The sequence below is a fragment of the Humulus lupulus genome, chromosome 5 (assembly GCF_963169125.1).
Source record: "Humulus lupulus chromosome 5, drHumLupu1.1, whole genome shotgun sequence".
NCBI classification, from domain to species: Eukaryota; Viridiplantae; Streptophyta; class Magnoliopsida; order Rosales; family Cannabaceae; genus Humulus; species Humulus lupulus.
In genome coordinates, this window is record NC_084797.1 from 79,611,460 (window position 1) to 79,624,042 (window position 12,583).

Below are 12,583 nucleotides of genomic sequence, written 5' to 3' on the forward strand. Positions count from 1 at the left end.
ATTCATTTATTGCCCTCCATGCACGCTAATCAAGGCCCTAAGCCCTATTAGCAAATTCGGGTCGTTACAGCTTTCCACTCTCAAGCCCGAGAGTTACTATACTTTTCTTGCTATTTAAAATTGCCCCACACTTGCCTAACCAATCCATATCCCAGATCATACCACAGCCAGTCATAACCAGCATTATTAAAAACCACTGATGAGTCCTTTCTCTCTCTTTTTATTTTATTTTTTATTATTACAATCCAATGCATCTCTTAAATCACCGGTACGGTATTGCCATCCCATCATAACACAATCATGTGATCTGCATAACAACTCTATGCTCCTTTATACGCAACAATAAAGAAATAGCATGGCACCAAAACCAGTCAGCATAACTCAAAACTCAGAACTAGAAAGCTGACCTGTCACCCCTAAGGAACTAGTCTCAGTCTCAAATTCTGACTGCATCGGAATGAACACTCGAGCTGGTGTCGAGCTATCCATCCCTTTTTGCTCATCCTTCCTCCGCATTAGGCAATCCTTCTTACAATGTCCAAACATATTACATGAGAAAAATGCCCTTTCTCGGCATTCTCCTAGATGGTGCCTTTTGCACCGAGCGCATATTGGATATGTCTTCCGACTTTCCTTTTTACTTGCTCCAATAAGTGGAGGTACCACTATCTGAGCTCCGTGCTCTCCAGCACTCTGCTGCCCAATCTGATGTCCTGCACTCTCAACAACGAGAGCCTTTCCTACCACCTGAGCATAGGTAGAGACTTCATGCACTGGGGTAATCCTAATGCCTTGAACTATTCTAGAATTCAACCCCTGAATAAACCTTTCCTTCCGAGTTACATCTGTGGGTACCATGTCAAAAGCAAACTTGGCCAACCCATCAAATCTGTTAACATACTCAGCTATTGATCCATTACCCTGAACGAGATTCAAAAACTCATTCATCTTAGCAGTCTTGACTACATCACAATAATACTTCTCATTAAACAGCTGCCTGAATTCTTTCCAGTCCATCACAGCTGTGTCTCGTGTCTGGGATACTACCTCCCACCACATCCGGGAATCATCCCGCAGTACACATGTAGCACAGATCACCCTATCGTGACCCACCAGCCCTATACTGTCAAGAATGGAACTGATCATGCCCATCCATTGTTCAGCTCTAAATGGATATAGGCCTCCCTCGAAGACTGGAGGGTAATACTCCTGGAATCTCCCACAAAGAAATTCCCATCTGTTCTCAACCTTAGGCTGAGCCAAAGCTGGGGCCACTCCTGGAACAACAAAGGAAGAGGTGCTCCCCAACAGATTCTGCTGTTGCTTCAAACACCTAATCTCTTCCTCATACCTCTGCAATCTTGGTTGCAAATCTGTGATCATCTGCTAAAAATTCGTAGGAGCAGATGAAGAACTAATACCCTGGCTGTAACCCTCAGCCTTTGTATAACGACCACCAGGCATCATTATCTGCCTTGAATATATGCCTGCTAATTGAATCTGCAGTCAATAACTTGACCCATTAAATATGATAAGCATATCAAGAGCTTTCCCCCCACGTGATAAATCTTACCACACCACATTCATTAGCCACTTGCAGTGCTAAAAACATGGCCATGGCATTCATACATCAATCATAATCTCTGCTCTTCCAACATTCACACCATGCTTCCAACTCCAGCATGAAAATATTACAGTTATATATACTCAAGGATCAGGTAATCATATGATCACATTCATATATATATATTCACAGAGCATATAATCATATAGTCAAGAGTCAAGCTCTATCAGAATCTCATGCTCCCTAATACAATGTGCAGGTAAAGCATTTACATTCTATTTAAGCAGTTAAGCACATAACTACAGAAATAGTTACCATTCCTTGAGTGAAGCTATCTTCAATGATGAGTGTACATGACTCTAGGTAAAGCATTTACATTCAATAAGTGATTTAACACTGGTGGTTCCAGTAACCATACCGGGCTGGTAGCCCTGAATAAAAGAGTGACAGTGGTACAAGTCACAAAGGTGGGTACCGTTCCTTTTATAAATAAGTGATCCTTTCAGTAGCTTAAACAGAATAGGTTCATGGTGATTAGTCACCAGCATAACCTTCCTCATGACCCTAGAGTCATAACTATTGAACACTATTCCCTTGCCATGTGACAAGTAGTCACCTAGGCCTTAGGCCCTGGCATTGAGTAACTAGTCCTAGACTAGCCAAGTGCTTATAATTTTCATCGACCTTCGTGTCGGTCCAGCATTAATACCCCATATGAGTCATTCAACGCTGATATCGATTAGATCTAATCTTCATTCGGCCCTGCGTCCTCGACACTTATGCCATTTCTGACTCTTAGGTCAGTAAAACACGACTAGTGTTCAACCCGTTGTGAACTTGACTAATAAGTCACAGCTTCACAAATTGATCTGATACCATTGCAGATTCTGACTAAAAAGTCAGTGCCACACACAAGTAAGCAATGCTACCAAATATAAATCATATGTCAAATATCTGAACATAGGGCATTCAGCATGCTTACTCAATAATTACTAGCACAATTAGGATCATGCATAAACACAGAGGCTCAAGCTCTGACCAATCCCATATTCAATATTCACGGCATGCCCTAATCACATGTTTCTCGTGCAACACATGCATCACATTTAATCACCTGACATGGCTCAACAATAACCATGCATGTCATACATTTAAGCATCCAACATGCCTCAAGAATAACCATGCATGTCACATATACACAGGGTACAATTTTCTTACCTTTGGTCCAAGCATAGGTTACCAATAAATGAGGCACAAGAACGATCCTGATTCCAAGCCCCTAGTGATAACCTAGTCACAATAATGATATAAAACCTCATCAAAATGAGTAAATAAATACTTCCAAACCCAACCCAAGCCTCCAGGACATCGAATCCCACTCAACTAGGTAGTAGGATCGATCCCAGGTCCTTAGAGTTAAGTTCCAATAAAAAAAACTCATTTCTGGCAATTTTTCCCTTAAGGGCTGCAGCCCTCCATGGACCATGCCGTGGCCCACCCCCCTGGCAGAGCCTATCACCACCTTCATCAAGCTAGGGCCGCAGCGCCCTAGAACAAGGCCGCGACCCAAGCTCGCACCAGCCACTTTTCCTCATTTTTTTCACTTTTAAAACCTTCCTAAAACCTATCGAAACATCTCCAAATCCCAAAATCAAAGTTGCCAAACATCCCCATGATTCAAAACCCATAAAACCGAAGTCTCAATTCATTCAATAACTCATCAAAACACAAAATCCAATTCATGCTTCAAAACTTTTAAAAACTTAAATTAGCTCTGATTGAGTTGTTTCCAACTAAATCCTCCAGCTAATAAGCTTCTAATCTTTCCTAGGATCGCTATGCCTCGATCCTCACTTGATTCCGAGTCCTAGAACTCAAGTTACCTTCGAAAATGCGATTGGGAGACGAAAAGGAAACATAGAGGGAGAGAGAACGTACAGAACGTTCTTTTTATTCTTTTAAGAGGTTACTTCAAGCTTAAGTAGCCTCAACCAAATCCTAACACTCGGGGTCCCGAAAACACCCTCGGTGACAAAATAGTCAAAACCTCCAGAATTTCCCCCTGATCTTTCTAACTCCCAATTTATCACCAAATATTCATTCCCATTACCCAATAACCCGGTAATGCTCTAAATACCCCTTGATTCACTCCGAGTCAAGAATAAATCTCGTTGTGACTTTCCCACTAGCTTACCTCCTAGGATCGTCTTGTGCTGAGTAACTCTGGCATAACCAAATAATAATAAAGCACCACACACATATCACATATATGCCAAATACGCCCGAAATGGGCAAAATATGAAAATCACCCAATTACTCAAAAATGAGTTCACATGCATTTTTAATACACCTAAACATGCATATTATCATTTATTCACACAATAAATCAATTATTGCCCTCCCGGCCTCCTAATCAAGGTCTTAAACCTTATTAGGAAATTTTGGGGCATTACAATTTCTTGGGTTATTCAAGTAATGCTTCAGGTTATATTGACCCTATCACTATAGCTCTGGGTCCGGTTCTAAATTTTGATGCCCAGCTCGAGTTGATCAAACCTTTCTCCATTCAAAATGTTAAATCTGCTATGTTTAGTATAAGTCTATAATGAGCCCTGACCCTGATGGTTTTGGGGCTGGCTTCTTCAAAGCATTATGGAAAGATATAGGCAAGGAGATGTCCCTGGCAGTGCTTGATTTTTTTGAAACCCGGTATATTCCTATGTTCTTGAATAATACTATCTTAGCTCTCATACCTAAGGTTGATAATCCGGTTAATGCTGCTGACTATAGGCCTATTGCTTGCTATGCAACTATTTACAAATGCATCTCTAAAATGCTTTGCAATAGACTTGCTTATGTTCTCCCATCTCTGATCAATCAAAATCAGGGGGCATTTATAAAGCATAGACCATTTGCTTATAATGTTCTCATTCTTCAAGACCTAATTAAGGGTTACAATAGGAAGCATTGTTCTCCTCGTTGCTTGATGAAGATTGAAATTAGTCAAGCTTATGACTCCATAGATTGGGACTTCTTTGAGAATCTATTGAAAGCTCTTAGATTTCCTGGTCGATTTATCAGATGGATCATGGTCTGTTTAAGAGGAACTTCCTAGTGTTTATTGATGAATGGTCGGATTCAAGGTTTTTTTCAGGGTGGTAAAGGGCTTCGACAAGGTGACACTATCTCCCCAATTCTCTTTGTAATAGTGATGGATTACCTTGCCTTGCCCGTTTATTGCTTAAAGCTTCCAAGGAAAAAGACTTCAGATTCCATCCTTTATGCAAATCTTTAAATCTTATTAGTCTTTGTTTTGCTGATGATTTACTTCTAGTTTGCAAATCTAATGAAAATTTTGTACAAATTATTCAAAGAACATTTGAAGTCTTCTCCCCTTCCTTGGGTCTGGTTATAAATAATCATAAGTCTCGAAATTTTTTTGGAGGAGTTTCTGATCATGTGAAAGACTCTCTGTTGAAACTTTCTCAGTTGGCTGAAGGGGTCTTTCCCCTGACTTATCTTGGAGTTCCTTTGAGACCAACAAAATGGAAGGAAATTGACTGTGATCTTATCCTTAAGAAGAACAGATTGAGGTTACATGTCTGGGCCAGTAGAAATCTCTCCTATGCAGGTCGGGTTCAATTAGTCCATTCAGTTATGTTGGGAATAAGAAATTATTGGATAAGCATTTTTCTGTTACCTCAGGGTGTCATTAGAGGCATTGATCATCTATGTAGTAACTTTCTTTGGGGAGAAAAAGGTTCTCGAAGCAAATTTCATCATACCTCTTGGGAGCAAGTTTGCCGTCCAAAAAGTTATGGTGGTTTGGGTTTTAAAGAGGGGCCTATCCGAAATAAAATTATGCTAGCAAAGTATATCTGGGCTATCTCTTCTATGTAGGACTTACTTTGGGTGAAATGGGTGAATTGTATCTACTTAAAAGGGAGTCAGATTTGGGACTATGTTTTGCAGCATGATACTAGCTGTTACCTCAGGGTAAGTATTTTTGTTGGGAATAAGAAATTATTGGATGAGCATTTTTCTGTTACCTCAGGGTGTCATTAGAGGCATTGATCGTCTATGTAGGACCTTTCTTTGGGGAGAAAAAGGTTCTAGAAGCAAATTTCATCTTACCTCTTGGGAGCAAGTTTGTCGTCCAAAAAGTTGTGGTGGTTTAGGTTTTAAAGAGGAGCCTATCTGGAATAAAATTCTACTAGCAAAGTATATCTGGGCTATCTCTTCTAAGTAGGAATTACTTTGGGTGAAATGGGTGAATTGTATCTACTTAAAAGGGAGTCAGATTTGGGACTTTGTTTTGCAGCATGATACTAGCTGGTACTATAGAAAGCTGATCAAACTCAGCAAGTCTATGTCTAATTCGATTTTGGATTCTGCAGTAGTGCATGGGAAACATCAATTGAGTAAGCTTTATTACTTGATCATACCTGGTGCTCCAATTAGTTGCATGAAATCTGTTTGGTGCAGCCTTTCAGTGCCCAAGCACAAGTTCATATTGTGGCAAGCTATAAACTAGAAACTACTCACAAGGGATCTGCTTTATTCTTGTTATCTGTCTATTCCCTGTTTGGCCTGTCCGGTTTGTGCTATTGAGGTTGAAAGTCATTCTCACCTCTTTTTTGACTGTGAGTTCTCCAAGAGAGTGGTTCATTCTGTCTATGGTTGGCTGGGAGAGCTTATTTGGCCTGAGAAATATGAGGATTCATGTTCTTGGCTAGCTAAGGGTAGAAGAGGTTGGCTATCTCGGCTAGTGATAGCAGCTCTTGCTGCCACAATTTATTTTATCTGGTTTAATAGAAACAAATGTTGCTTTGAGTATAGCTGTAACACTGTTTTTCAGCTTCATTCTTTGATCAAATTTTCTGTTAAAGCTAGAGTTCTTAGTATTAGTACTAAGAAGTTGTCTTCTAGAGAGAAACAATTGCTTCATTTTGTCTCTAGTTTGTAGTTTGAGGGGGAGTTCTTGCTCCGGCCTCCTGTTGTATTAGCTTGTTTGATCATTATATTTTTCACTTCTTGATAAAAAAAAACAAATTAATTATAAATTAATTGAATTTGTTTCAATGTGACACTTTAGAATTAATAGGAAATTATAAGACTTTGGTTCTAAAAATTCTATTGTTTTTCAATTTTTGGTAAACCAGTCATTAATTTTCTAAAAATAGGTAATAAAAATACTGTTTTTATTTTATAATGAGCTTATTTTAAGAATTATATTCGATATCCACCGTTGGTTTAACAAAGTCAATAGCTTCATGGGGCATTGAGACACTTTGATTCGCCCCCCTACTGAAGGTGTTCATTAGTTATTTTGACAAGGTTAAATTTTGAAAGATAGATAATTATAGGTCAAATTCTACTAGACTCACCCCTACGGTGACTACTAGGACTAAATCTGTGATTATCGAAATCATTGGTCTAGCTCATAAAATAAGAGATTTTGTTTTCTTATTTTGATCGAATAGTAGGTTGTTAATAATGGTGACCATTATTAAATTAGTTTACAACTTTATTTAACTAGTGGTATTTTTTACTCTCGCCAACTGGGACAAGGATATCAGAGATTAGTTAAAAACCTAAAGAAATAGAGATATGATTGTTTTTGGTATTTTTTCTCATATCTTACATATTTTTTTATATATGTTGTGCTATTTCTTGAAATTTGTATGAATGGGAGTTTTATTGAGCAAATGTGATTGATTTCTATTTTATTGATAATTTGTAGTTTTAAGTTAAGTAGTGTCTATGTCTACTCCCATCCTTTCTCAACATTTGATGGGGAAACTCACTAGAGAAAACTTCCTTAATTGGAAGTATAATATCAACATAGAGTTGATTGGTGACAACCTTGAGTTCTTCATGATTGAGGAATCCCCAGAATGAGCACCGTGTCCGTACGTTCGGGATGGCACTGTCAATGCTCGTGATGGCACCATAAATTCTTGGATAGCACCGTCTCTGCACATACGTGATGACACCGTGAATGCTCGAATGGCACCATGTCCATATGTTCGTGATCAACTCAACTATGGTCTGACGTATCTCATGAATGAGCTTTAGATTTTCGAGTCTATCATGGGTGGACCTAGAAAACGAGGAGAAAATAAGACTATTGCTGTTGCTACTGATCCATCTAAGACTCGAGCTAACCCAGCTTTGTCTTCGAAAGTTGGAAACAAGAGGAAAGGTGGACAAAAAAACAACCCCAAGTTTGCAAAGGCTGCAAAGACGAGTGCACAAACGCCTAAGGGGAAAAAGAAGAAAAACAAGAAAGGTAAGGATAAGTGCTTTCACTGCAAAGAGAAAGGGCATTGGAAACAAGATTGCCCCAAGTTTCTAGCAGTGAAAAACAAAGGTAATAATTATAGTTCATTTATCTTGGAAACATGTGTTTTAGAGAATGATAAATCTATTTGGATTATTGTTTCTGGATCTACCAACCATGTTTGCAACTCTTTACAGCTTCTTGAATTGTGGGAGGAAGTGAACGAAGGAGACTTAAAGCTTAGAGTTAGGAAGTGAATGAAGGCGACTTAAAGCTTAGTTGCGGTACAAGCCAGAGGAATAGCTCGTCAGAAGTTTGGAAATAAATACTTAATTTTAAATGATGTATTTTTTATTTCGGATTTTAGTAGAAATTTAATTTCAGTTTCCATGTTGCGATTAGAACAATTTGTTATGACTTTCACAAGTTCTAATATATCTATTTACTTCAATGGATCACAATTGTATATTGCTTGTTTGGAAAACGGGCTTTATATTCTGCGACCTAAATAACCCCTCGCTCTTAACAATGATTTATTAAAAGTAGCTAAACCTAGGACTAATAAACATCAAAAGACCGATAACAATAATATGACGTATTTATGGCACTTCAGACTAGGTCACATTGGCTATGATAGGATTCAAAGACTTACAAAAGACGGGCCTTTGAGGGAACTCACCTTAGGTGAATTACTTGTCTGTGAATCTTGTCTAGAATGCAAACTAACCAAGCGTCCATTCTCCACAAAGGGTGATAGGGAACTTTGTGCAAACTAACCAAGAACCACTTGGACTTGTGCATTCAGATGTTTGTGGAACTTTGAATGTACAAGCCAGGGTTGGCTTTCAGTATTTCATCACTTTCATTGACGATTACTCTAGATACTTATGTCTTTACCCAATGCATAGGAAATTAGAAACATTTTCAAAGTTTCAGCAATTCCTAGCGATTTGATAGGGGTGGAGAATATTTGGATATGCAGTTCCAAGATCATTAAACTGAACTTGGGATTTTATCACAACTTACTGCCCACGTACTCCGCAACAAAATGGTGTAGCGGAATATCGGAACAGAACTTTATTTGAAATGGTTAGATGCATGCTTAGTTACTCAACTCTACCAACTTCGTTCTGGGGACATGCAATTGAAACTACGAACGACATTCTCAATGTTGTGCAGTCTAAATCAATCCCCAAAACAACCTTGGAACGCTGGAATGGACGTGAACCTATTTTATGCCATTATAGAATCTGGGGGTGTCCCCCCCATATCTTGAGGAAAAAGGAAGGAAAGCTAGAACCACGAATTTAAGTTTGTATGTTTGTTGGCTATCCTAAAGGTACGCAGGGTGGACTTTTCTATAGTCATTCAGAAAAGAAAGTATTTACTTCTACAAATGCTACTTTTCAGGAAAATGACTATGTCCAAAACTTCAATCCACTCAGCAAAGTAGTTTTAGAGGAGATAGTTAAACAATTGACTCCAACCAATGTTCCATCATCATCAACATGAGTTGATGATGAAATTACCACTCATCATGTCCAACCAAGGCAAGTCGATTTAAATGAAGATAGTACCAATGTTCTTGAGCGAATAGTCACGGAGCCTCGTCGTAGTGGGAGGGTTTCTAGGAACCCAGTTCGCTATGGTTTGGATGGTGAAACCAATATGGTTGTTGGTGGCACTGGTGACGATGATCTGTTGTCTTTCAAATAGGAAATGGCTAGCCCTGAAAAGGAACTATGGCTCGAAGCCATGAAACAGGAAATAGAGTCCATGTACTCAAATTCCATCTGGGATCTTGTGGAAGCACCTAGTGACTTTAAGGCCATTGGGTGCAAGTGGATCTACAAGAAGAAACGAGGTGTTGATTGAAATATCGAGACTTATAAAGCTTGATTAGTGGCAAAGGGTTATACCCAAAGAGAAGGCGTGGACTATGTGGAAACTTTTAGTCCGGTAGCCATGCCCAAATCCATTCGCATCCTCCTATCCATAGCAGCCGCTCTCGGCTATGAGATCTGGCAAATGGACATCAAGACAGCTTTTCTTAATGGGAAGCTTGACGAAGTCATTTATATGGATCAGCCAAAAGGTTTTAAAGTAGCTGGACAAGAAGGAAAAGTTTGCAAGTTGAATAGGTCCATCTATGGACTTAAGCAAGCTTCTCGTTCCTGGAATCTTAGGTTTGATGAAATAATCAAAACCTATGGCTTTGTAAAAAATATTGATGAGCCTTGTGTTTACCAACTGAAGGAAAATCAAATAGTGGTATTCCTGGTTCTTTATGTAGATGATATCTTACTCATTGGAAACAATGTTAAGAAAATATTGGATGTGAAGAATTGGCAGAGCACTCAATTCCAGATGAAGGATTTGGGTGAAGCAAGTTATGTTCTATGTTTCTAGATCATTAGGGATAGAAAGAATAGACTCTTAGCTCTATCTCAAGCAGCTTACATAGATAAAGTGATGAACATTTATCAATGAAAATTTCAAAGAAAGGACGTGTAATGCCCTGGATAGCCAAGACCGTTACACAGTGTGTTTATAAAGGTGCAAGACTTGCTAATCAAGTCATTTAGCTAGAAACGTGTTACTAAAACTACGGTTGAACTAGGGTTAAAATATTTTGGTCTCAAAAGTTTCATTTCTTATAATCAAACATTTTTACATGGGATCCCAAAAGCAGTAGCCTTAAAAGACACTTTACAAAATTTCTGGGTAAAAGTACAGTTACTAGCTGCTCTAAGGGAAAAACCGACAATTAGGCTTTTCTCGTCCTATACCACTCCTCGGCCGTGGCGTCTGATCAGTTGACTATGTACATTCAGCCCCAAAGCCCTCCATCTCAGGACTGGTCCACTTTGCCCTTGCCCCTACCTGCACCACGTAGCACCCGTGAGCCAAGGCCCAGCTAGAAAACACAATAACAGAGCATAATCATCAAGCAAACAACTAGATAACTCATGCAGTATAATCATATACTCAACATTCCAAATATTCACATTAATCAAGTTTTTCGCATACCAAGTACATCATTTCATATCAATAATCAATTCACATTTGACAACCAGGGTCAACGCCCTCAGGCCGCGCCCTCTATTTATCCCACTGACTCAGGGCCGCTTAAACCAAGCTCAGTGAATATTAAGCTATCCTCAGCTACTAGTGGCTGAGCCGCGCCCTGTGCGCAAGTATTATTTACGGCACTCTTAGGCCATTTATCACATTCCCATGGAATAATACCATCTATGACATCATACAGATATAGGGAGCTCTTAGTCCCAACACAAACACATAACCGGGTGCAGTTTTCTTACCTTTAGATTCCGATAGCTTTGTTCAATTCAATCCTCAAGCACGATCCCACCTGAGCCCTAGCGTACACCTAGTCACGGTTACAAGTTAGAACCAACTCCAAACTTCAATTCCAAAACCTAGCCTCGGGACCAATCCCGAGCCCTCGAGAAGCCCTAATTCCACCAAACGGGGTGGTGGAATCAAACCCCAAGCCCCCGGCCAAAAACCCTAAGAAACAACCCAAAAATCCCCTTTTGGGAACAGGGTAGCGCTACAGCGCCCTAAAGTGGGCACTACAGCGCTACAAACAAAGCCAAAAACGCCCCAGACCACAAGGCCTAGTGCTATAGCGTCCAAAGGCTAGCACTACAACGCTAGTCACAGCACAACTAACCCTGTTTTTTCTTCCTTCGATTTTCCCCGACCCAAACCTTTCCAAAAGTCAACCAAACATCAAAACAAGCTTACCAACATCTCCAACTCACCCCAAATGACCTAACCATATAAAATTCCATCATACGCACCCCAAAATACAGAATTCGCCATGGTTGAGTTTAAATAAAAAACAAAGCTCAACAGAAATCACAGAACTTAAAGCTAGGATTTCTTACCTTTGATGGATGAATTCAACATAGGTTATCCTCCACACTTCCTTAACCTTCACCTCGTCAAATTATTAGGCTTAATTCCCTAGAATTTCCACAGAAACTCAGTTTAGAAAACCATCTCAGCCAAAACCAAAAACACGAGGGAGAAACCTAGAAACTTACCTCAAATGGATGGACCACCCTTGCTAACTCTTCAAACCAAACCAAGGACCCTAGCCTCAAGGTCCTGCCCAAACTCTCCCTGAGTTACAGCGTCAAATTCCTTCAAGAAATGGGGAAGAGACCTCAAACCGAGAGAGAGAAAGAAAGACTCCTGTTTTTCCTTCTTTCCTTTTCCTTATTCTTTTCTTTTTACTTCTTTCAGTTTCTACTATCCTCTAAACTTTCCACTAAGGCAATAAATCCAAAACAACATTTATCTGATCCTAAACACCAAAAGACCATATTTCCCTCCCACTTATAACTAAGCTTTTAAACATTTTAAGGGCATTTTAGTCATTACACCCAATTCCCGCTAATTCCTCGAATGTCTTTAATATTTACCGCTTACTTCCCGACACCTAACTAAACACCAATTATATTCCTCAATATCAAATAATCTCCTATATATTACCTAAATTCCCAGAAATACCCCAGGCTCGCCCCGAGCCAGGTTTAAATCCCCGCTGTGACTTTTTCTCTAAATCACTCACTAGGATCGCCTCGAGTCACAAGCTACAAATATATCCACATAATAATGAGGTCTCGACAATTTATCACAGATATTTACATTTATGCCCTTAACGGGCCAAAATTACAGATATGCCCTTAACGGGCCAAAATTAC